The sequence below is a fragment of the Podarcis gaigeae genome, assembly GCF_964106915.1.
Source record: "Podarcis gaigeae genome assembly, chromosome: 2".
Classification (NCBI taxonomy): Eukaryota; Metazoa; Chordata; class Lepidosauria; order Squamata; family Lacertidae; genus Podarcis; species Podarcis gaigeae.
The window spans coordinates 79,875,321-79,901,138 of NC_139679.1; the positions used below are offsets into that span (position 1 = coordinate 79,875,321).

At 39.7% G+C, this 25,818-nt stretch overlaps 1 protein-coding gene across 17 annotated transcripts in view; it reads right to left on the minus strand.

Annotated features, from left to right (window-relative positions):
* The window catches only part of IQSEC1 (IQ motif and Sec7 domain ArfGEF 1), a 315,470-nt gene that overhangs the window by 114,694 nt on the left and 174,958 nt on the right, over positions 1-25,818 (minus strand). The window contains exon 1 of one of the 17 annotated variants that reach the window (XM_083726920.1): positions 21,271-21,335. The exons of the other annotated variants lie outside the window; for them this stretch is intronic. The gene's annotated coding sequence lies outside the window, so the exon portion shown is untranslated. Of the gene's footprint in view, positions 1-21,270; positions 21,336-25,818 lie in introns of those variants that run through there. 17 annotated transcript variants of the gene reach the window in all.

Here is a 25,818-nt window from a genome sequence, read left to right on the forward strand (position 1 = left end):
AAATGTTTTACAATGACACTGAGATTTGTATTTATAGCAGGAATAACTGAGGTTTTTTTACAACTTTGAGCTCTTATCAGGGTAGATCTTCTGACTAAATAATGTGATGCAGCTGGTCTTTGGGCCCATCTAGTCCAACATCCTGTTCTCTCAGTGGCCAACCAGACGCTTGTGGGAAACCTGCAAGAAATACATGAACACAACTGCAATACCCACTTGGGATTCCCAGCAACTGGTACTCAGAGTCATTCAGAGTCATAGTGCCTCCGACAGTAGAGGTAAAATGTAGCCACCATGGTTAGTGGCCATATGATAGCCTTGTCCTCCATGAATTTGCACAATCCTTTTTTTAAAGCCATTGAAGATGGTGGCCATTACAAGTTCCATCGTTTAACTATGTGCTGCAAGAGGAAGAACTTTCTTTAATCTGCCCTAAATCTTCCAACATTTTGCTGCATTAGATGCCCATGAGTTCCAGTGCCATGAGAGCTTGGGAGAAACTTTTCTCTATTCACTTTCTTGATGCCATACGTCTTCCACTTAGGCAAGGCCTCTTTCCACCTGCCTTGCTCTACCCTCTACCCCTCAATGTGCATTGTATTGTTTTATGTACTGTGGCTTGTCGTTGTTTTATTGATTATAATTTAGATATTATTTATTGTAACTGTTGAGTGGATTTCTATTTAACTTTTATATGCTGATATTATCATTTTATACTGTTCTAATGATTGTTGAATGTTACTTTTTTGATGTAGGTTTCCTATTTTAAAGTTATGTTTTATTATCACACTTTTGTGTTGCATTAGATTGCTAAAAGATGTACATTTTTTTGTTTCTTCAGCTTGTAAACCGCCTTGAGTATTGTAAGATAGAAAGACGGTATACAAATTAAAAATTATGATGATAGCAACTAATTAATGTCACAAAGAGCTGCAATGATCACACACATTTTAGTGGTCACCCTGCAGGTAGAGCTTCAGGTTATAATAAATAGCATCTCCGCACAATTCTGGCTAGAATGCGAGTCCAGAAGAGGCCTCTGTGCAGTCCTTAATTGGGCTACTGAATTGGCCCTACACAAAAGATTAGCTCATTAACCAAATGTGGAATGCATAATTAAAGCTGGGATACAACATAAATAGCTAATCATAGGCTTAGATTCAAAGTTGCCCTTGAGCATCTACCTGCAGCATTGTACCTGGAGCTTCCAGACTGGATCCAAGGGCAGCCCACATATCTGTGTCCAAGAGCTGAAGGAGGTGTGAGAAGCCACTGTGATTCAGGTAAGCTACCTGATATGATGTATTTGTAAAACCTATTCTGACAGTTTAGGTCTCAGGGTGGCTTCAAGATAAGAACTGGGTTTCATGATAAAACATAAGATGCAGGAATGAGCATGTTACATTCGCATTACAGAAAAAGATTTTCATTACACATATTTCGATTTTCGTTGATTACACAGAAAATCATACTACCGTGCGACAATAGTCCTTATAGTAAGCAAGCTCATAACCTGGTAGAAATATATTTTTACTTAACTTCAATAGATCTGCAGCTGATTTTCTAAAATTATCAGTTGCATCAAGCCATTGAAAATGAAATGGACTTTGAGGAGAAAAATGAAGGTAATTGCATACCTATTGGTAAAGGTAAAGGTAAAAGACCCCTGGACGGTTAAGTACAGTCAAATTCGACTATGGAGTACAACGCTAATCTCCGCTTTCAGGCTGAGGGTACTGGTGTTTGTTTGCAGACAGCTTTTCCGGGTCAAGTGGCCAGCAAACTGCTTATTGTGTAACAGGACACTGGGACAGAAGTCAGAGCACATGAAAACACCATTTACCTTCCAGGAGCAGTGGAAACTATTTATCTACTCACACTGGTATGCTTTCGAATTGCTAAGTTGGCAGGAGATGGGACAGAGCAACGAGAGCTCAACCCATCACATGGATTTGAACTTCCGACTTTACCATCGTCAGGCCCAAGAGGCTCCGTGGTTTAGACCACAACACCACCCGTGTCCATGCATACATAACAAATATTTGTTATTTATTCATTTTATGTTGTAGGCTGCTAAGTATTTTCTTTCTTAATGCACCAATTCAAACCAAGGAAGGTGGGTGCAGAGTTAGATTAGGAAAATGGCACAAGGTGAAAGGATTCATCCACATTCTCTCTCACACACACACCTCCTTTAATATATGCCTTTTAGGCTAGACTGACAAGGGTAACTTCAATCCCAGCAGAAATTTTACTGCAATTGTTACACACTTGTTTTTCTTTCTCCTCTCACACAGGCTGGATCCTTGACATTTCCCCAAGGCAGACGGGCACCACACTCTTATTTCTCATCTTCAGCTGCAAACAACCTTCAATTTCCTTTGGTTGTTTTTAAACAGTTTAATAGATTTTATTATTGACAGAGTCACCTTGAGTAGAAGCTTTTTTTCTGGAGAAAGATGGCAAAGAAGGAATTTGCTTTTAGATTATTATTATTATTATTATTATTATTCTGGCTAGATTATTTTTCTAAGATTTCTCTTTATTGGAATTAGGCTGCAATTCTAACCCCTGACTGGCAGTTTATGCTGGCAATGATGGAAGGTGGGGTGGGGGAAATAGAAAATGGTACAGTGAAGAGGCAGAGACCAGGCACATTGCTCTCTCGTGATAGCAGCAGCACTGGGTTAGTATCTAGCGGGGTGCTCCAATGGGGATACTGTTTGGCAGGGGCATAGCGGTGCATCTATTGAGCAGAGCTCCCCTACTAGCGGAGTTAGAGGAGCTGAGCTGGAATGATACCTCGACTCCATCCAAACCTCTCCAGCATGGTGGATCAGGGCTACACCTCTTATATCCCTTAATTTACAAGTTACTAAATTACTACAGAATGTTGACTGGCCATGAAATTTTGAAGATGAACACCACACAACTATGAACACTAACTGTATAGCTCCATAGTTACAGTTCTTGAGGCACTGATAACTCTTACTCTACAGTAACAATTACAATTGGACAGGATGAACATATAAACTAAAGCAAGTTATAGAGAATTATAAACTTGAAATAACATGGCTCGGCAATTGTCTCAGAGGCTCCTCTTCCATATTGCATAATCACTTATTTTAAAAGAAGAAAAAAACTGTACCAAGATGTAGAAAGTTGAGTCAAGATATTTATTTTAAACATAGGAAACTTCTGTTCTGCTGAAGGAGCCTCTCCATCCCTATCGTTCAGCCTGGACACTAAGGTCCAGCACCGAGGGCCTTCTGGCGGTTCCTTCACTGTGAGAAGTGAGGTTACAGGGAACCAGGCAGAGGGCCTTCTTGGTAGTGGCGCCCTCCCTGTGGAACACCCTCCCTTCAGATGTCAAGGAAATAAACTATATGACTTTTAGAAGACAACTGAAGGCAGCCCTGTTTAGGGAAGTTTTTAGTGTCTGATGGTTTATCGCGTTTTTAATATTCTGCTGGCAGCTGCCCAGTGGCTGGGAAAACCCAGCCAGATGGGCGGGACATAAATAACAAAATTATTATTACTATAATATGATTTAATATTAGTTTTATGGCCATCCTGACTAGAGATATATAATTATTCTGTCAGATTAATGTTAATGCAGAAAAAAGTGTATTGTGGTATTATAGACTAAACCTTTTTCTTTTTGCTATGGATTATATTTGGATAGTGTAAGAAGAAAAGAATTAGCTTGTTACAGGAATATCTGGTCCACATATTTCCAGATGTGGTCTGGTGGATGTCCTTGCTCTAATAGGCCATGATGGCCATGATATCCCATTCTCTAACCCCAATGTCTGGTAATCCCAGACAGATTGCCTCTGACATGGTCAAATCTACCAACTCCTATACAAGCATGTACAGGCATGCCCCCTTTTCATCACTTTTATTGATAAAAATGGTTAGCTTCTGCTCACACTTAATGTTTTATACAAACACCTACATATGCATCCTGTGGGCAAATACATGGGGGGAAATGTACTCACTACAATTTCTTCAATGTGGAACTTACCCTATAGAAAACTGTGCCAAAATACTAAAACAGTGGTACCTCGAGTTACAAACGCCTCAGGTTACAAACGCTTCAGGTTACAAACTCCGCTAACATGGAAGAGTTACTTCGAGTTGAGAACTTTGACTCAGAAGGGGAATGGAAATCGTGTGCCAGCAGCGCAGGGGCAGCAAGAGGCCCCATTAGAAAAGCATGCCTCTAGTTAAGAACAGTTTCAGGTTCAGAACGGACCTCCAGAACGAATTAAGTTTGTAACTAGAGGTACCACTGTAACTGACTGCATTCTATTCCGAAAGCATTCAACACTGTCTCGTTACCTTCTTTTTCTTCCAGCACCATGAATTTGTAGTTGCACGAACACAGTTTTAGAAACAGAATATAGGTTTTAAAAAATTACTTTCTCAAGGTCAGTAAACAGGACTAGCAGAAACAAGCTTTGAATGGAGAATCCCACAACCTCTCGGAAATTGCACAGAATATTTCATCTCAGTGACCTCATCGAACTTCAGTTACAGAAATAAACTCTTCTTCATCCATGCAGCTGTACCTGAACTTCAGGTAGCCATACCTATATGGCAATGCTTCTTTACGGGAGCTTTCTATTACATACTAAATTGTCTGGGTGTCTTTTAGCTGGTGAGCACTGAGAAATGTTTCTGCTGGGAATCAGGGTTTTCCCTACTTCCGTTTTATAGGGCTCAAGCAAGTTGTGGTGGTTGTGGGGTAGGCCCTTTCAGAATCTACAGGTGAGGGCGGGTGGTGGGTAAGGTGCAGCCCAGTTTCACTGTTGGCTGACACCACAGGTAATACAAAAACATGACATAAATAACCAGCTCCAACAGAAGGTCGGCGGTTTGAATCCCCACGACGGGGTGAGCTCCTGTTGCTCGGTCCCTTCTCCTGCCAACCTAGCAGTTCGAAAGCACGTCAAAGTGCAAGTAGATAAATAGGTACTGCTCCGGCGGGAAGGAAAATGGCATTTCTGTGCACTGCTCTGGTTTCGCCAGAAGCGGCCTAGTCATGCTGGCCACATGACCCGGAAAAACTGTCTGTGGCCAAACGCCTGCTCCCTTAGCCTGTAAAGGGAGATGAGCGCCACAACCCCAGAGTCATCTGTGACTGGACATAACTGTCAGGGGTCCTTTACCTTTATTGTTCCCTAAAAAGATAATATGGACCCAGCTACATTAGATTACTTTGATTTACTTTCCTCCTTTTGCATTTGTTTGACTATATTTATAAAATACCGTGTCACGGTTTAAATTCAAAGACCACCTTCAGTTTTCCTTTGAGATATGAGGTTTGTGACCAGGCTCCACAAAATGCACCATCTTGCAGTGCTCTGAAAGTGTTTCCATCTTAAATGCTTCTGATTTAAATACTCATTTGCCTGAAAGCATTCAACACCTAACATTAGGAAACATTCAATATTAAAGATCTCCCAGGACCCATTCCTGTTTATCATATAATTTACTTGCTGTTAACTACATATAGGACTTTCATGCTCTGCTCCCCCTTTGCTGTCAGTAATTTCCTTTAAGAGTTGTCTTGCTGATTAATTGTTGATCTCTGGGCATATCTTGAAAGAACTCAGAATTGCCATTGAAAACAGCACTTCATTAGGCACAACAAGTAACAGCAAAAGCAGCGCTGCCTGCCTGATTTTGGTTGTTCATCATTCTCATGATGAAGAAAAGAGCTGTGACGGGACTATATACGACATGCAACAGCATTCCCCAGCACTGGTTTTCATGATCTAAAATAGCATCTGTTAAGTCTGCAGTTTTAAAGCATGCTTACCACTGGCCAGTTCCTTTTTTGAGAAAAGGCAGCTGCACAGACCCCGAAATCCAGAGCTGGTCTCTTTCACATTTGGAGAGGATTTAACCATTGCCTCCTAATGCCATTTTTCTGACACATATTGCCCATCTTACTAATGTTTGCCCCCAAAGCTGTTATTTGCACTAAGCACCACCTTCAAGGAAGATGGCACCAGGGAGCAATTTTTGGCAGGAAATTGCAGGGATCAAGGGGTTAAACCCTCCTCTCAAATACCACAGTCCCAATCCAGGGCCTCTTTACAGCTATAGCTGAAATCCACTTTTGTGCTGAATACCAATTTTTCATGTTATATTGCTGTTCATGGGCATTAATATATACAAAAGAACACATGCAAAATAATGCAAGTATCATTTTGGTCATCATATGCAATATGATGGCTTCTGAGGGATGTATAGGATCAAAGTGTTGTGCAACCATTTTTAACTTAAACTTTTTTGAATATTAATGGGAATTCTCATATTCAGAATAAATAATCATGTAAAAAGATAGTGTGGTATACTTGGTAGAGAACTGGATTCAAATAAAATCCCTGCTGGTCTTGGGTACAATATTATCTTTCTGACTAGCCTCTCTCACATGCCTGTTGTGAAGAAGCACAAAGCTCTGGAATTCTAAAGAGGCAGTACATAAAATAAAATGCTGAAAGGAAAATAAATAATATAGAAACCAGGACCATGTTGCTCAAGCAGGGCAGATAAATACTAGGGTGTACTTTTTTCCCCCCATCCTGGATTTGCTGGCTGCATTGGAAGCCTGTAGAAAAAAAGTTTCCCCTTACGTCATTTGCCCAGATGCTTAACTGGAAATGGTAAGTCAGCAACATGGCTGAACACTACTTTGAGATAAAAGTAATATCCTAGGCATCTTGTGGGCCAGCAGACAGCAATGGGGGAGTGCCAAGTCTGACCTTGTGCCTGGGCCAAGCTTCCAGATTTCTTCACTCAAGTGACTGAGGCAGCCACCCTAGACTGGACAAATTGTCTGCTTCCACCCACCTTTTCTGAGAAAGGGCAAGGGGGAACAAGCAAAAGCAAAGCTAATTATATTTCTTTCCACGTAACTTTATAAGCCAGAAGAATTCTTAGTCCAAAGAAAAAAACACCAACAAATACAAAGGACAGTTGCATACTATTCCCCCCTACACTCTATCCCCCCTCCCACAGCATAACAGTAATTGTATCTCCCTTTTTTTGTTTTAAACAAAGTTTTCCACAAACAGGTTTGTTCCAAATGTAGCTGACATTTGAAACTGTTTTCTAGAAACGCATTGGTTTATAATTGTTGAGAGTGCTAGTAACAAGCTGATCCTCCGCAGACACCCTACATTCAATATATGATCATTAAAAGTCAAAGAGAAGCGGATAAATGGTATCACATCTGGACTTTGAGACAACCACCAACAGCCTCCCATTATGCTTTTAATTGACAAAACAATTGCAGCACCACAATGCCATTCTTCATCCATCTCAGGGGATCTCATTAACTATGTTGGCAAACATTGAAAAGACAGCAGGAAGTTCTGAGGAGAGAGATAGTTATTGGGGGTGGGGGAAAGATGTTGACTTCTCATTTCATCATTCTTAAAATAATATTCTAAAATCAGGAACTTTCAAAATATTACTCTTGATGAACAAATATATGCTGATTATAATGAGTCATAAGCCATGATCAAACAGCATAAATTGAGACACTGCTTCAGCTTCGCACAAATGAAGCCTTCTTTGGACCTATAACAACTGGATACCATGTTTAAGGTGTACCATACTGGATAGGCAGTCTGGACTGGAAGTGGGATGCTCCATGAAACCACTGCCTGGCACTTTCGCAGTAGGGTTTGGTCTTGTCCCTATGCTTTCAAACATGTACCTTGTTTTATTGTGCTTTGCAGATTTTGCTCCTTATGAGGATGCAGCTGCAGCTGCAGGTAGTCTGACTGCTTCCAGAGGAAGGAAGTCCCTCGCTGCCGCCACCACCCCTCTTCTGGCCATGGGACTGGAGTTGTCTAGGGCTAGAGCTGGGTTCCCCCTTATATATATATATATATATCCTGACATTTGGCCATTCTGGCTGGGGCTGATTAGAGCTGTTGTTTGGCTCCATCTTGGGGAAGCCTTCTGTAAATGTTTACTCAGAAGTGAGTACGTCAACTGTGTTGAGTGGAGTTTAATCCCAGGTAAGAACTTCCAGGAAACAGTGCATTAGGATTTCCCTTCAATTTTTGTAAGGCACTACCCTGTTGAGATGGGGTGTACATCTAAATAAAAATAATAATGTGTTAGGGGAAATGTCTAACTATTTTTACAGCATTTTGGTAGGAACATCCCTTGCTGTCCTTGCAGTCAGAGAAGCCTGGCTTAATAGACTACAGGATAATGTAAACTTAACTTTTATATGCACTAGTAAACATTTTTTGTTTGTTTGTGATATTTGCTTTACTGTGATATTTGCTTTGTGCTGGTGGTCTGGAACTGAACCCACAATATCTCCAAGGTATGCGTGCACAGTGGTACCTCGGGTTAAGAACTTAATTTGCTCTGGAGTCCGTTCTAAATCTGAAAAGTGTTATTAACCTGAGGTACCACTTTAGCTAATGGGGTCTCCTGCTGCCACTGCACTGCCGCTGCGTGATTTCTGTTCTCATCCTGAAGCAAAGTTCTTAACCCGAGGTATTATTTCTGGGTTAGTGGAGTCTGTAACATGAAGCGTCTGTAACCTGAGGTACCACTGTACACGAAACAGATGAGGAAGGTCATATAGATACCATCAACATGTAGATGACACTGAGCTCTATTTCTCCTCTTAATCTAATTCAGATAAGGCAGTGGAAGCGCTATACTAATGCCTGTGCATAGTAATGCATAAGGGCCAAAAAGCTGAGGCTTCATCAAGAAAATAGAGAGGTGCATTTCCAGCATAAAGCTAACACAGCTGTGTGACAATTGCATGCTGGACAAGCCCATATTGGAACAGTTCACTAGTGGCTGCCTGGGAACAGCAAGAAGCAAATGGAAACATGGGGTTTAATCAGGAAGGATGCCATCTATTATAACAAGGATGGAGAAGGTCCTAATTAATTATATGCAAGTGAACCAATAACCTCTGCTCTAGTTGTTTGTACAAGCCTGCCAGGTTGGATATAAGGAGCTTATGCTCATCATGCAGATTATATGAAAAGGATCAAAATGGGTTATGGAAATGTACAATGAACCAGCATTTTTCTTAAAGTACAAATAGTGAATTGATTTAATACAAAAGCTGCTACTTTAAAAATATGTATGGAGAAAGTATTGCATTAAATGTTCTCATCACAGTTTGCAATCTGAGTATGTATGCCTTTCCTGTGTGTTTTTTTTACATATTTTGTAACCTCATAGTTCAATATTGATCCATTTTAGAAAAGGAATTTGAGAGTAGTTCTAATCAATTTCAAATCTCCCTTTCTGATGTTATACTGTGTCATGGACTGATGGGAAACTGATGAATGGTGGAAGGAACCAGCTGGGGAACCCCCAAGAGAAGAAGGCTCAGAGCCCAGCGATTAGTGGTGGGACAATAATGAGCGGTCAGAGGGAGACTACTGTGAGGAGAAGGTGTCAGAAGTTGAAAGAGTAGCAGGGCTTAGTGTGTGGGGAGAGTCTGTGGCAAAGAGCAATCCAGAAGTGGAAGTGGAAGCAGGAAAAGGGGATGAGGGAGGATGAGAGGCAGAGAGGAGTCAGGCTGGTAAAGAGGCACGGGTGTCTCTCCATCCTGCTGTGACAAGCTCCCTTCCCCCTGATCTCCCAGGACCAGGAGAGGCATGAACCACGAAGAGCAAAGGCAGCGGGCATGCCAGCGTAGTCTCATATTGCTTGGGGGAAATCCTGGAGAGCAGACTTAGGTAGCTGTGGAAAGCGGAGAACAGTTTCTGTAACTGTCTCATGGGGTAAGACCTACTGAAGAACAGTTGCTGTGCTCATTAGGCCTGGCATCCTTGTGCAGATTTTGTTTTTCTAATAAAGAGCCAACTCAAACATGCTCCGTGTGATTTACTGCTGGTTTGCTCCTGGCATACTGCAATAGCACTACCGAATAACCAAAATAAGTGCTAAGCCTTCTGGAGGAGTCATTTAAAATTATACCATTGTTAAGTATGCATGATTTTTGTTTGAACTCATATAGACTTTAGTTTCTCCAGTTTGCTATTAATGTTTGTCTGATATAGGATGCATCAAGAGAAGCTTTTGTTGCTGGTATTTGCTCAGGTTTTTAATTTATTTTTGTAATAAATGCCACATGCACAAAATGCACCTGTGCTCCCAAGCACACATATCAATAAATTTGATGCAGTTTGCCAAAAAAATAGGAAGAAACCTTTAAGCAGGTTTGTGAGAAATTAAGTTGCTGTTCAGTTGAATGAGTACTATATAAAGTTAAAGGTAATGGGACCCCTGACCATTAAGTCCAGTTGTGGCCGACTCTGGGGTTGCGGAACTCATCTCACTTTATTGGCTGAGGGAGCCAGCGTACAGCTTCCGGGTCATGTGGCCAGCATGACTAAGCTGCTTCTGGAGAACCAGAGCAGCGCACGGAAATGCCGTTTACCTTCCCGCCAGAGCGGTACCTATTTATCTACTTGCACTTTGACATGCTTTCGAACTGCTAGGCTGGCAGGAGATATAAAGTTGTATAAAGTTACAACTGCATTAAAAAATGCCTGTGTCGTCTATCTTTCATCACAGGGGAAAAATAAGGCTGGACAATAGATGCAACTTGCATATGAAATGGGTTTAGCATTAAATTAACATTTTTAAAAAAATGTTTTTCATAAAACAAGTTGAGTCCCAAATAATGCATTAGTAGAGGAGGATCAACAAAAATCTATCTGGTCATTTGTACTTCCATTCCGTAGGGTCTACTTTGGATAATAAAGGAAACCACTTTCCCTCATAACAGTAATTATATTTAGGGTTGGATATTGTTTTTAGCTGAGTAGTCATCTCTCCATGGCAAATACTTCCCATACTTTGTTATACAAACCCCAAAGTGAAAGTAGATTCTATCTGTTCCACTTTGGCAGCCAACAACAAAAACACTATGTAATATGATTCTCATTTAGAACTACAGAAACAAAAATATCCAAGTTAGTCTCTGATGGAAAAACAGGACCTGCTTGATTTAATCAACTTTGCTCTAGTGTGTATTAAATGCACAGCAAGACACAGTAGATTGTATCTGAAGGAACAGGAGGCTTTTTGAGAATTCATCCTTGGTTCAGTGATGTAGTTTGGGTTGGACCTTAGATCTGAAGTCTATGACCCCACAGACCAGAGGACTCCAAATGACTACTCAGAAAGCAGCAGATGATGGAGGTAGTAGCAGTCAGGTCTCATGTCAGCTGCTGCTGGTAGTGGCAGTACCTCATATTTCCAGCTGGGCAAGTACAAAGTTACAGGTGTCCATTTAATTATTTTTTACTTTAAAATGTGTATTATTCTTTTCTACAACAAAATGTCCCTTATCCCCAAGTGTTTAGTATCAAGGCAGCAGAAGCAAAGCCCCATTTTATACCTGGAGTCAAAATGGTGCTATGATTTAAGTGAATTTAAAATGTGAAACTGCACATGCTCAGAGTATTTATTTTTAACCAAGACTGGCAAACTATTTATTTACTTACTTTTTAACTCTTAGGAATGTAAAAGCATGTTCCCATCAGTGCTGGAGATAGCTAACTACTAGTTATGTATGTGTTCAAAGAAAATTTAATATAGTTTCTCAGCTAATTAAGTGTGCTATTCCATTCACACTCAATGCAGAATAATTTTTTGTGATGTTTTATTACCCTATTTGACTTTACTATTTAACAATATATCGAATAGGGTGTCATCCCACCTTCATGGAAATATTTGCTACTGTCAAAACTGAATACTGATTCTGTGGGGTGGGGTCACACCACCCTATAGCTCTAATATAGATGTTAATTACTTTCCTTGGTAGATGGTTCCTAGACTTAATACTTTTATAGACAATTATATAGCCCCAGATCAGACAGTTTATCTTCAACAGAAACATACCAATGCTATACATAGACTTCTTAACATAGTTTATTATTCCCATTGTATTAAATCACTTGTTACGTTACTCTCTTTGTATTGCTTTTAAAGCATTTGACTGTGTGGAATGGAAAAAGCTCTTACAAAGATGCAGTTCCGTGATAAATGCCTCCAACTGATAAATCAAATTTACACAGAATCATTGGCAAGAATCACAATTAATGGAGTGGATTCAGATAGCTTTGTTATTAATAGAGGAACTAAACAGGGCTGCCCTCTATTGTCTCTACTTAACGCGGTGGCAATAGAAGTTTTAGCAATAAATTAAAGAAATGGCAGAATCTACAAACATTTTATTGTTTCTTGTGTAAGTCATCCTGGGAACATGTGTAGATGGACAAGAATATAAATCTAGTAATAAATATTTAATCTACATTAATTGTGGATCAAATCTAATGTAATATGCAGTGGTGCAACTAGGTACATTTATTTTAAACCATGGACTTAATGGGTTTAAACTATTTAAATAAATAACTTGATTTGCTTAGCATGTGATTTTACCCCTTCAATTTTTTCGTATCATGGCCACAGGAATAAAATGGAGTTTTATTGATCTTTTTTTAAACAGAACATTGTGCTTCCAGCTTACGTTATTTTACAGAATCAAAATCTCTGAAAATGTGTTCCTGTACCCAGGCCTGAGAAGAGTTCAATGAGTCTGGAAGGCTTGCAATGTTGATTATATTTTGTTGCTCAAAAGTGATTAACCTCAAAATGGAATATTGTTCCTTTGTATCCAGTACATTTTTAAAAAATAAAATGCATTGTTTCTTTGTGAATCACGGAATGCAAAATAATAGGCTGTGTGTATCCTTCTGCCTCCCGGTGTGCTTTGATCTGCATACGCCTTGCCTGGTTTCACTATACAGCTAATTATATGCTAAAACCGCTTTTAATTTAGTCCTAGAAGACAGATTGTTGTATGGGGACCACTGACCGGGGGAGTGGGACATAGCCTCTATGAATGAGTAAGTGGGCCTACCAGCTGCCTAGTCAGCTTGATAGTCCCCTCTGGTCCTATGATACCAATCAGAATTAAACATGTGGTTGGCTGGACTTTAGCTTTAATGCAAAAAAGAAAGGGAGAATGCTTAATTGCAAGAAAAAAATAGTTGATCAGATTCAATACAATACAATACAATACAATTTGGAAGTGATATTAACTGAACAAATACATCAGTCTTCAGCTGTTAACAGGGTCAACTGGCCTTAAAGCATCTAATTAAGTCATTAAAACAGATACAAAAACCAGAGCTGTTAAACCTAGGCTCCTTCAGTCAACATCTTTGCTAGCTGACTGAAAACGCTTAATAAAAACCACTGAGCACGAGTTCTTTTGTTCTGTAATTTTCTTATTGGATGGCTTTGAATTTGGCTTGCAGCTCCCTCCCCCTTCATTTGCAATGTATCTGGGGCTAATGTAATATAAGATAATCACCTCTAGGATAGCCAGTAAGCATGATATTCAAATTAACATGTCAGGTGTAATTACAACAGATTATCATTTTCGGAATTTGGCATTTAATTGAAACATAGCTTGCATCAGTTAACATCTTTCTAGTAAGAACTAAAATGGGCATGTAATGAAATATATTGGGACGCAGGTGGCGCTGTGGGTTAAAGCCTCAGCGCCTAGGACTTGCCGATCGAAAGGTCGGCGGTTCGAATCCCTGCGGCGGGGTGCGCTCCCACTGCTCGGTCCCAGCACCTGCCAACCTAGCAGTTCGAAAGCACCTCCGGGTGCAAGTAGATAAATAGGGACCGCTTACCGGCGGGAAGGTAAACGGCGTTTCCGTGTGCGGCTCTGGCTCGCCAGAGCAGCGATGTCACGCTGGCCACGTGACCCGGAAGTGTCTCCGGACAGCGCTGGCCCCTGGCCTCTTAAGTGAGATGGGCGCACAACCCCAGAGTCTGTCAAGACTGGCCCGTACGGGCAGGGGTACCTTTACCTTTACCTTTAATGAAATATATTATGGTAAAATTTGGATAATAGAACAGTATTAAGTAAATAAAAAATGCATGTTATGCCATTCGAAGTCATGCCAAGAATCTACTCTATGTATCTCAATGTGTATGGTTGTTTTTTTTTTTTGTGTGTGTGTAGATACATAGCAGCAAATTGCTGTTTCTTATTACAAAGTGAACAAAATGTCTAGATATGTCCAATTCTATTTTTGGCCTGTTTTTGTCTGAGAAGAAGCGTGAGAACCGGATATTTTAAAAAATCAACTGATTTCTGATTTTATCTTTTTAAAATTGTTTTTATTTCTATGGTTTTATATACAGTGGTACCTCGGTTTATGAGCTTAATCCATTCCGGAAGTCCGTTCTTAAACCAAAACCATTTTTAAACCGAGGCGCGCTTTCCCTAACGAGGACTCCCGCCACCGGTTCCCTTCCACCATTCAGATTCTGTTCCTAGACCGAGGTAAAGTTCGCTAACCGAAACACTACTTCCGGTTTTGCGGAGTTCGTAAACCGAATAGTTCATAAACAGGGCTGTTCTTAAACCAAGGCACCACTGTACTACTGTTGTATTGCCAATATTTTTTTATGAATAGGGGTATATAAATACTTAAATATATAGTACAATCTATGGTCTTACTTATTAATGTTTTCTTCTGAATAATTATGCATAGAAAAGCCATATTTTTATTCTGATTTGTCTTTGTACAGAATCATTTTATGCTATTTGATTATTTGCATGTACACTGCAGTTTATTTGTCCTTTTGTCTGTTTGTCTGGCATACTATGTTTCAAAAGGAGAGAACTTCTAAAAATCATTTTTGAACAAACAAATATAAAAAACAAGAATAAAGTTCTGTATTGCAAAATCAGTAGCCCACACCGCTTAGCTCAGGATTAAACTTGACAACAAAAATAGACTCTTCTCCCCCACCCCAAATAAACAGGGCTTATTATGCTTACAGGAAAAGATTCACACCTACATTTTTCACACGTCTTCATTGAAAGGGGGCTTATAAATTGAGGGGGTCTAATACTGCTCTTCATATACTAGTTTTGTAAGGGTGCGTGGAGGTTTCAGGTCACAGAGGAGTGCTCCTATAATCTAAGAAACCACAATAGAAAGGAAAGAGTAAGACAGTATTGGGGACCAAGGAATTCAAAACCTGTTTGGAGTCATTTTATCTAGTGTCATATCAAGCAAAATAAGCTAATATCATACCCTGACACAAGCTGTCTTACATATTATATGTTGAATTTATTTCCAACAATACTGCTAGTGGTTGTTAGAGGCATATCAGGCTTAAGTACACATGCAAAACTACTCTTAGTTGGTCTCCCTCTGTGTGAGGTTTTTCTAACCAAATTGATTTTCCTCTCCTTCACCGAAATTTGGAACTGGTCTAGACATTACATTTGCCACGGGGATCACCATTGCCATGGCGATTTTACCATTTCATCTCCACCAACATGATTTATTGGAACTCACTGCTTTTCTTGGTCTCAAAGCTTTACCCGATAAGAAAAGTTCTCATAAAACATTGGAATACTGTGAACATATGGATTATATATTTAAGAATAAGTAGCATCTGCATGATGAACGCTAAAATCCTATTCAGTGCCTTAATTCAAAGGACTAAAGATTTACAGTTAAATTCTATACATTTCTACTCAGGCACAAATCCCACTTCGCTTAATGGGGCTTACTCTCAGGTAGGTATGCACATGATTACAACCTAAAAGTAACATTCAAAAGGAGACATTTGCTTTTGTTTTTAATTCAACGCTGCTTCTAAAATTAATTTAGAAGCTTATTTTTAATTAGCTTCCAGCGTGTATCAGCTTCTTGAATTCGGCAAGCTCTTTGGGCACCAACATTATAATGTCACAATATTGTATACAATAACCAATGAGAAATTAAAAATGGAAAAGTAGCTTGTCAAGACTTGTTCAGTTTATTCTTTTAACCACCATGATTACTACTAGGCATAAGGGTAGCAGAAGAAAGCTCTATCTTAAGCAGCTTATTATGGAGGAAGCTCTGTTATCAGATCCTACTTAATGAATATTTCAGATCAAACTGCCCAGAGGCACATCACACCATTTGTTACAGCAGACTTAAGTTTCCAGTTCACCCAAACCCTAAACATGTTCATCCTTTCATTTCAGTGGATGCTACTTCCTAAGGATACTGTCAACACCTACTCTAAACATCTCACAATCCAAATAAATACTACGCTTCTACAGTATTTAATACATTTTTAATTTATACTTCTCTGCAGCAATATTTTATCTATCTATCTATCATCTATCATCTATCATCTATCATCTATCTATCATCTATCATCTATCTATCATCTATCATCTATCTATCATCATCTATCCATCCATCCTCACTTTCATTGGAATATGTGTTGACATACAACGGGGGGGGGGGGAGGAGAGGGGGGTTTACTGAATACATTACAATGTTGTCAGATATGTTCAGCTACGTATGCCTTAAATTCCTGTCTTAAGTATATTACTGTAATATTAGATATGGAGCACAGGTTTGGGATCAGTACTGACATTGCATTTAATTTACAATGACCTTTTCCAATAAAAGCTTTAATACAACTATAGTAAAAGTTTTCTGCCAGCTCTTTGCAACTTTCAGTAATTCAAAGGATTATAGGGTTATCTTGGAAACTAGTGTGAGTGTGTGTGTGTGTGAGAGAGAGAGAGAGAGAGAGAGAGAGAGAGAGAGAGAGAGAGAACAGTTTTCAGCAGGAGGGCACGCTGCCTATAAAAACTGGGAAATCCCCCATCTTGGAATTTTTAAAAGAAGAGCTACAAAGGGAATTTCTGGGGATACTTGTGTGATCATCTTAGTGCACTGAGTATCCCACAGTTGTCTCTTATTTGTTTCGTTTCTAACTAAACCAAGAATATTAATGCAGTGACATCAGTAGTAATAATAATAATATTAACAACAACAACAACAACAACAACAACAACAGCCAGGGACCTACTATCCTCTTATTTTGTTCCATGCTGAAAACCTATTTGTTTTTCCAAGCATTTTTGGAGAGTTATTGGTCGTTGTTGGTCATTTGTCCCATATTTTATAGCTTCAGGATGCTTTAATATATTGTATACCACCTCAATATTTTTTTATGAGTTGAAAGTTTACAAATATCTTTATAATTAATCAATACTGGTAGGGTAGGGAAAGGTATCAAACTTAAGGCTGCTGGTTGAACTAGCTATCTGACAAGAGTCCCTTTCAGCAAATTCCATGCTGCACTCAGTAGGCTAAAAAATTTAGGACAACCCAGATGTAATTAGAAGCATTGTGAATTTTGCAAAGTGGGGTGAATGGGGGAGAGAGAGTCTGTTATGGTAAAAGGACTGTGGGGTGAACAGAGCTAAACCTGCCTCCCCCCTCACTGTTGGGCTTCGGGCATTGTTCTTCACAGCGTGGCTCACTCCTCTCAAATGAGCTAGAAGAAAATTGCTTAAATCAAAGGAATACAGCAGTATGTTAAGGCGTGGCTGATTTTTACTCCTCTCTGTACAGGTGTACCCTATACATGTATATAGCTGGCACCTTGTACAAAATAGACTCCTCTTCACACTTTACATGCATATATGCATGAGGAAATAGCATGAATAATTATGCCTGGCTTCAGTATCATGGCTTAGGTTTAGTTGACCTTGGTTCTCCAAGGTGTTGTACAATGGTATGCTTTGTGCGATGAACGTTGCTTGAATGCTGCTGCTCAGGCACACACACACACACACACACACACACACACACTTCATGAGTGCACAAACATCTCCCCAGCACCACTTAATTCTGCCTACAAGCAGCATCATTCAGCTTCACACATACAGCAAATGTCTGCCAGTGAAGCACTAGCTGATTTTTTTTCCTAGTGAAAGCTCTAAGACTCATAAATATTTGATTAAGACTATAACAAATTGGCTTAACATGGGGGGGAGGGACTCAACGTGATGGGGACTCATCTGGTAGATGGGCCATGCGTAGATAGGGACCATCTGGGGTTTGAACTTTCTACCTGACCCGTGGCCGGATAGTGTTTGTTGTCCTAATTGTTTAATTAGCAAGATCTATGCTTCAAAGGAGAAGGAATACTAAAAAAGGAAACCGAAAGAAAAGGCAAGCTCTAATGTGAGAGACCTTTCCCATGTGTTTTATTCTTTCTTTTTTTACTTTCAAGAACTAAACAAGCAACCTATCGTGGGATGTAAATGAACTGGATCTAGGACTTGATTATACCAAGTCTTTCCAAGCCATTGAGATGCATTGGTTCGGAATACCCATCACCAGCAAATTCCCCTGATATCAAACTCACTCAGCAGAAAAATAATGGCTTGAGCAAATATTTGTACATTCTAATACCAAGAGGAAAATTCTGGGTAATTTATTACAGTTAGAAAAAAATTGTCAGCACAACTAGAATTGAGAAAATACCAAGCACTGTTTGTGTTTAAATTGGCAATTCGTGTAATTTAAAGAAGGCTTGTTTTATATAAACAGATTGGCCTTCAGAATATTGTTGAATAATATAGTCAGACAAGCTGTCAATATGGTCCCAAGGTCTGCTTAGGTTAATATGATTTACGGTCTAGAGGGGGAAACTGCCAGAGAATACTGGTTTGTTGACATATTAACTTTGAAGCTCTATGACAATCATGAAACTGTTAGCAGTTGCTTGGAGGTTTCCAAACCCATCAGTTTTAAGAGCAGAAATACATTCCATTTTTTTTTTAATTATCACCTACAGTGGACGCTCGGGTTGTGAACGTGATCCGTGCGGGAAGCACGTTTGCGACCCACAACGCTGCATCTGTGCACGCGCGGGGTGCAATTTGGTGCTTCTGCGCATGCGCAAAGCGCGATTTAGTGATTCTGTGTATGCGCCGAAACCCGGAAGTAACCCGTTCCAGTACTTCCGGGTTCAGTGTGGTGCACAACCTGAAATCACGCAGCCCGAAGCATCTGTAACCCAAGGTATGACTGTATAAATAAGAGAGGAATAATTTATGACTTCTGCCTGAGCCTGAGTACAGTAACAAAGGCGACCTTAGCACCTCCGCATAATAACATACAAATATACATAAGGCATCCATTCAGACAGCATTATATTTTTAAACATACCACCGTGCTCTACATATGCAGCGTTAGAATACCACAGTAGTGTCACCTGAGCCATAGATCCCTGGTGGGTTGATACCAATTATGAGTCTCGGGGACTTCACCGGTCTTAAAAGATCTACACTGGCTCCCAGTACGTTTCCGAGCACAATTCAAAGTGTTGGTGCTGACCTTTAAAGCCCTAAATGGCCTCGGTCCAGTATACCTGAAGGAGTGTCTCCACCTCCATCGTTCTGCCCAGACACTGAGGTCCAGCGTCGAGGGCCTTCTGGCAGTTCTCTCACTGTGAGAAGCCAAGTTACAGGGAACCAGGCAGAGGGCCTTCTCGGTAGTGGCACCCGCCCTGTGGAACGCCCTCCCACCAGATGTCAAAGAGAAAAACAACTACCAGACTCTTAGAAGACATCTGAAGGCAGCCCTGTTTAGGGAAGCTTTTAATGTTTAACATACTGTATTTTAATCTTTTGTTGGAAGCTGCCCAGAGTGGCTGTAGAAACCCAGCCAGATCCGTGGGGTATAAATAATAAATTATTATTAATAATATTATTATGAAGAGCTCCATGGACTACTGGTCCATTTTCAAGAAAAATTTGGAATGCTTCCTCCCACATCAACATGCCTTTACACTAACATGAAAGGCTGCCCCAGCTTCCCCTGTCATCTGAGGCAAGATGGGTAACAGGCAACTGGGGAGATGACCTCAGTTATGTTGCCCTACCTCTGGAACAACCTCCCAATGTAGTTTCAACTAGCACCAATATTTATATCTTTCTGGCACCAATATAACTTGGTTGTTGTTATGTACTCTTTAACTTCAAACCCTAACAACAAAAAAAGAATTTTTCAACCATTTTATTTCTGGTAAAACTATTATTATCTTTTAAGGGATTTATGTGAGCAAATTTTAGGAAAGGTGAACAATGCTCTAAATGCAAACTTAGGTGTCTCCACCTCTCCGACAGCATTTCTGCAACAATCCAAGTGTGTTTACTCAGAAGTAAGTATCTCTGAGTTCAGTAGAACTAAATCCCAGAAAACAAGACTGCATCCTAAGCTCTCCAAAGAAACTGAACCAGACATGTCATATTAGAACAGTCTCTTCTGCATATTTAGGGAAATGCTATTTCTTTAGATGGAGAAGAGGATCCTTGTAAGAACATGAAGATACTGATATGCTATGAAAGAATACTACTCATTGCCACTATATAACAACATAAAATAAACTATTTCAGGATACAGCACTATTAAGGCGCATGAATTTTAAACTGGAAGATTGAAGTGTAATTAACTCAAGCCTATATTTAATTCAGAAGTTCATAGCACAAAAATTCTTAAAGAGTATAATGGTAACATTTCTAGCACAAATTCCAAACCAAGCAATAGTAGACCTGAAGCTTTCTAATTCTACACAGGCAAGCAATTGTGAGGCACTTAAAGCATTATTATACAATTTAAATATCAAATACTGTGTTGCATTGAAAAAAGCAGCATAATTTGTTAGACATTTTCCTTCAGGTTATTCAATAGTAAAAACAACTTTCTTGTAAAAATCTTGGTGTGCCAGTCTGTTAAAAATAGAGGTTGTTATGTACAATTGTATTCTGATTGCATGTTGTGTGTGTGTAATATCTGATCCTACTGGATTAAAAATATCTATAATGTCTATAAAGCATGGCAGAAGAAATACTAATTTCTGAAAAGTATACTCACCAAATATTAAAAAACCAATCTACTCAAGAATGCCGCCTGATCAAGAAGTCTAAAAATATGGATTTGCAACACTTGAATTTCATCTTCATAAATTCTACTGCTTTTGATTGAATCAAAGATATTTTGCAAGATCTATAATTTATCACTGTAAATTATAATGGAGATCTATAACAAAATATTTTTAAAATTATGACTTCCTATATCTGATTAAGTACATGCTCAAAAACATAGCAGCAGCATACAGTGGCACCAGCAAGTCAGTCCCAGTCTTTTATCAAGACAAGTGCTCCTGACACACATATTTTGGAGGAACTGAAGTAGTTACAAAGCAGAAAATTAGTGAAACATTCAACGCTAACAGAACCTCTGTTCTCAGCTGCTGCTGCTGCTGCTGCTGCTGCTGCTGCTGCTGCTGCTGCATGACGGAACATATAACTATCCTGTGCTGTAAATAGCAGACTGAATATTAACTCACCAAATTTCATCAAAATAACTCTTGTGTCTCAAGTAAACAGTTCTATCAGTCCAGTGATACCAGTGCTTCTGCCTCAAGAAGCTCTTTGCAAACGTGTTGTGTAAATAAATAATAGAACTGTTTCTGTAACTTCTCTAGCCAGACTAGATTGGGTTTCTCATGTCTAGGGTTTCACGGCATACTGCCAGTTCTCTGTTCCATGAAAGTGCAGAACTTCAGCATAGCTTAAGACCAAAGGCTAGTGGTGCTGACTAAAAGTTCAGCGGATAAAAAACACATGAGTCTAGTTCAGTGAAATGTAAACATGTTTGCATCCCTTTTTGAGAATAAAGCCATGTTCAGTAAATTTTGCTCTTCAGTTCAACTCAGTTTGAGCATAATCTAGCTAGAGTTAAACACTTCTGAACATTTTGTTTTCAATAAGAGAATATTGAAACATGTGTAATACAATGGTAAAAATAAATGGGGGAAGCAAATGTGTCAGTGTGGCTAAATTATGTCATTCATTTTTAGGAAGTGAAACTGATGCAAGACATTTATTTTCATATTAGTCTTTTGAAGACATTTTAGTATTCTAGTTTTAACTTGTCCAACTCCATTTAAAGTTGCATGTTTCCATCTGCCTTTAAAGCAGTCCTTCCTCACCTACAAATCTTTACTTTCCCCTCTGTGTCTTGGAGGTGAACAGAACAGCCCAGCAATGCCCATATATGATGACGTCCTCCTCCTCATATACTCCAAAAAAGCTGATGCTATTGTAGACTGCATCAACTGAAGTATAGTGTCCAAATTAAGGGAAGTAACAGTACTGCTCTAGTTTGCCTTGGAGTACTGTGTGCTGTTCTGGGAACCACGATTTAAAAAGGATATGGACAAGCTGGGTGCTATCATAATGATTAAGGCCTTAAATGATAATTTTAGGTTATATTTTAGTGATTAAGTTTTAATTTATATATTTTTTAACTGTTGCTATATCTGTATTGTCCCTGTTATACCTAATTGCAAATTCAGATGTATCCCTATCGTGTTTTATGACTTCCTTGATATTGTATGTGGGCTGGAACTGGTCTGTGACTGAAATAATAAATTCCCTCGTTGACAAGCTGCGACATGTACAAAGGAGTGCAAACAACATGAACAAAGGGTCTGAAAACCAAGCCTTATGAGGAACGGTTGAAGGAGTTGGGTATGCTTAGCCAGGAAGAGAGAGGAAATATGATAGCCATCCTCAAATATCTGAAGGGCTGTCACATGGAAGAAGTAGCAGGAAGTAGAACCCAGACCAATGGACTGAAGTTACAAGAAAGGAGATTCCAACTAAACACCAGGAAGAACTTTTTAACAGCAAGAGCTGTTCAACAGTGGAACAGACTCCCCCAGAAGGTGGTGGACTCTCCTTCCTTGGAGGTTTTCTAAGCAGAGGTTGGGTGGCCATCTGCCACAGAATGCTTTAGTTGAGACTGCATTGCAGGGGGTTGGACTAGATGACCCTAGGGGTTCCTTCCAATTCTACAATTCTATGAAGGGGATGGTCACCCCATCTCAAAGATGTTCCTGAGGCATTATACACTCTGCATTCATTCATTCATAACTGATAAAGCAAGGGGTCAGTAGCAATACAACTCTCTCAAGAGAGCATTGCATTGGGTTGTAGAGTCAATTTGTAATTCAAAAGCTAACTATTTGTGTCCTCGTCCTGGCAGTTTATGTTACTCTGCTTTTGTACTCATATGGTTGTGAAACCATGGATATCTCAGGGATATCTTTGGCATGCTTTTGGAAACCACTGTGAAACCTCTCTGATTTAGCAAAGGCATAGTGTTTTTATTGAACCCTGGGCTCAAGCATGTACAGAGTATCGAGTGAACTGTAGAAGCCATTATGGGATGACTTCATTCCACTGTCTGCCAAAATGCCACAGAGCAGAACTGGTCACTTTCTTCTATCCCTAGTTCTAGAGCCACTTCCTTAAAAAAGAGAAAACAGCCTTCATGCTGTTCTTAGGTGACACAACTAACACCTAGTACTACTATTAAACATACTGGTGTACTCTTTGTATCCAAATAAAATATTTTGCCACAAATGCAGTATAATGACTATAAAGGAAGGACCCTAAAACAAAATGGAAAAATTTAGCAGAGGAGAAAAAACACCCCATGACAACTCACATATTGAAGGAACAAATGTTTTACTTTTTCCAGATGTGTGGATCACTGAAAGCAAACCATTGACTCTTTTCTTCCATCCCTGGCAAATGGAACTTTAAGATGCAAGCATAAAGCTATGTATTACTCTCTTGTAAACCCTGCAATTTATTCCCTGTGGGTTGTGGATTTGCTGACTCAGACTGTTCCAGTCTGCTTTTATAACCACTAAACCAAATCTTGGGAATATACTACTTCAAGCCATGCTATTAAAAACATTGGTAATTCAATACCTAATTTATTTTATTCCCGCCCTTGTGCGGCGTATGTTATTATGTTTTTGTACTTGTATAGCTGTGCAGCTATGGATTTGCCCAGCACAGTAAGGGCATACAATAGACCTATTGTGCAGTTCACCTAACGGTAAGTGAATGGTAAGACTCCCTTTCATTACAACAAAGCTGGGTAGCAACCATTAAAACGAAGTATTAATATTTGCACCGATTTATGTAGTTCTGCTTTTCATTTGTACCGAGTTTTCATTATTTTGTGCATGTTGGCAACCAGAATAATCACAACCCTGTGACTGAAGTTCACCCACTACTGGATACAAAATCCTGACCTCCTTTTGAGTAAATCTGCAAGTCCAGAGCTTCTGCATACCCAGGGCTTCACCAATTGGTGAAGAATGTAGACTGCTGATGGGGCAGATGGTCATAAGCATGGGACACCTCTGCTAACACATCTGAACTGGCTGCCCATATGCTAGCAGGCGAGGTCCATGGCTCTTGTGTTGAATGAATTGGGTCAAATATACTGTCATACAATGGGGGGAGGGAACCCTAGAAATTAATAAATGATAGGGTTTTTATTGATTGGAATATAGATGAAAGTACAAGCTGCAGAACTGCACTAGGCAAGGAATTCCTGGGCCTATGCAAAATGACCTGGCCAAGCTATGGCCATTAAGAGACAATACAGGGCCATTGAGAACTATTGCCAATGCATGTGAACTATTCTTCTCCTGGCCACGAGGTGTGAACAGAGACTGGAGTTTAGAAGGTTGGCAGGGTAACTGGGCATGAGGTGACAGGAAAAGAGTTTTTAGCAGGGTGTTTTGGCAAGAAGGAAGAGGAAAGACTGGAATACATCTTAGGCTGGCTGGGCGCACTCTTGAAAGGACCATGCTGTAAGATCTGGACTCCATGCATACTGAAAGTGTAAATAGGTTAATAAACCACATTTCTTAAAGCTACGATAGCCTCTGCCATGTCTCAATTCTCTAAAGGAACACAGACCCTGGGTGAGTGCTTGAAACCCCATGGACTCTTGCTACCACTCGGCAGAGAGAGGGGGACGCACCCAGCTTTGGTTGACAATACCTTAAGGAACACCTGAACCTTTACATCCCAACTTGATCACTGAGATAATTCAGAGAAACATTGTTAGTTGTGCTCTGACTGGCCTCAACTAGCGGTCAAGCATTTAGTGTTGCTGGTCTCATTCTGTGGAACACTCTACCAGCAGAGATTTGGTAGGGATCCCTACTTTTGACTTTCAGATGACATTTTAATGCCACCAAGCCTATGCAGCTATTTAGAACATTTTGGTTAGTCTTTCACAAACAATCATCCACAATTTTTCTAACCTCTTCGTTGTATTAGTGAAAAGTACTCTACTTTGGGATATCTTCTAACGTTAGCTTGTAGATAATATGGCTGCTCACTTCCTGATCTGAGCCCATGACAGGAAGGAGCATCTATCTCCAGTACCTAGAGAGGTTGCTGACTGGTTTCTAGGCCCAGTTACAATTGCCAATTTGACTGATAATGTCCAATGTGGTTTAGGTCTAGTATTTCTCGGATGGTGACCATTGCCAAGGGCTGTTGAATGAATAAACGAGCTCATTTCAAAATTCATAAACCACTCTACATTAAGAGTATACCTGGATGGTGCACAGAAGTAGAATGTCAAATATAATACAGATGTCAAAATAATATTAAAATCACAAGAATTAAAAACTTTGGAAACAACAGATGTATTTGGAAAGGCTTGGGAAAAAAGCAAAATATTTAGCAAACAGTAAAAACATGACCAATAGATGTATGTTCTTTTAAGGTGCTAGGTGGTGTTCTAGCAGTGCAATGCTTGCCTATAGGGCTATACCCACAAAAACTGTAATATGGATTATAAGATTTATCTCCTTGTGATGTTGCTGGGCACGAAGATGCGGAGAACCCAGAAAATTGTTGGCAAATCTGACAAATGCAATCATCTGAGATGCTCAATATACTCAGTGTTTGGGTCTATGTGTGTTTGTTTTTGTCTTTCATGCAACACACTTTTTGCATACAAGCATTTACCTTTTGAGGATACATCTTGAGGGTTACTTTCTAATGTCTTT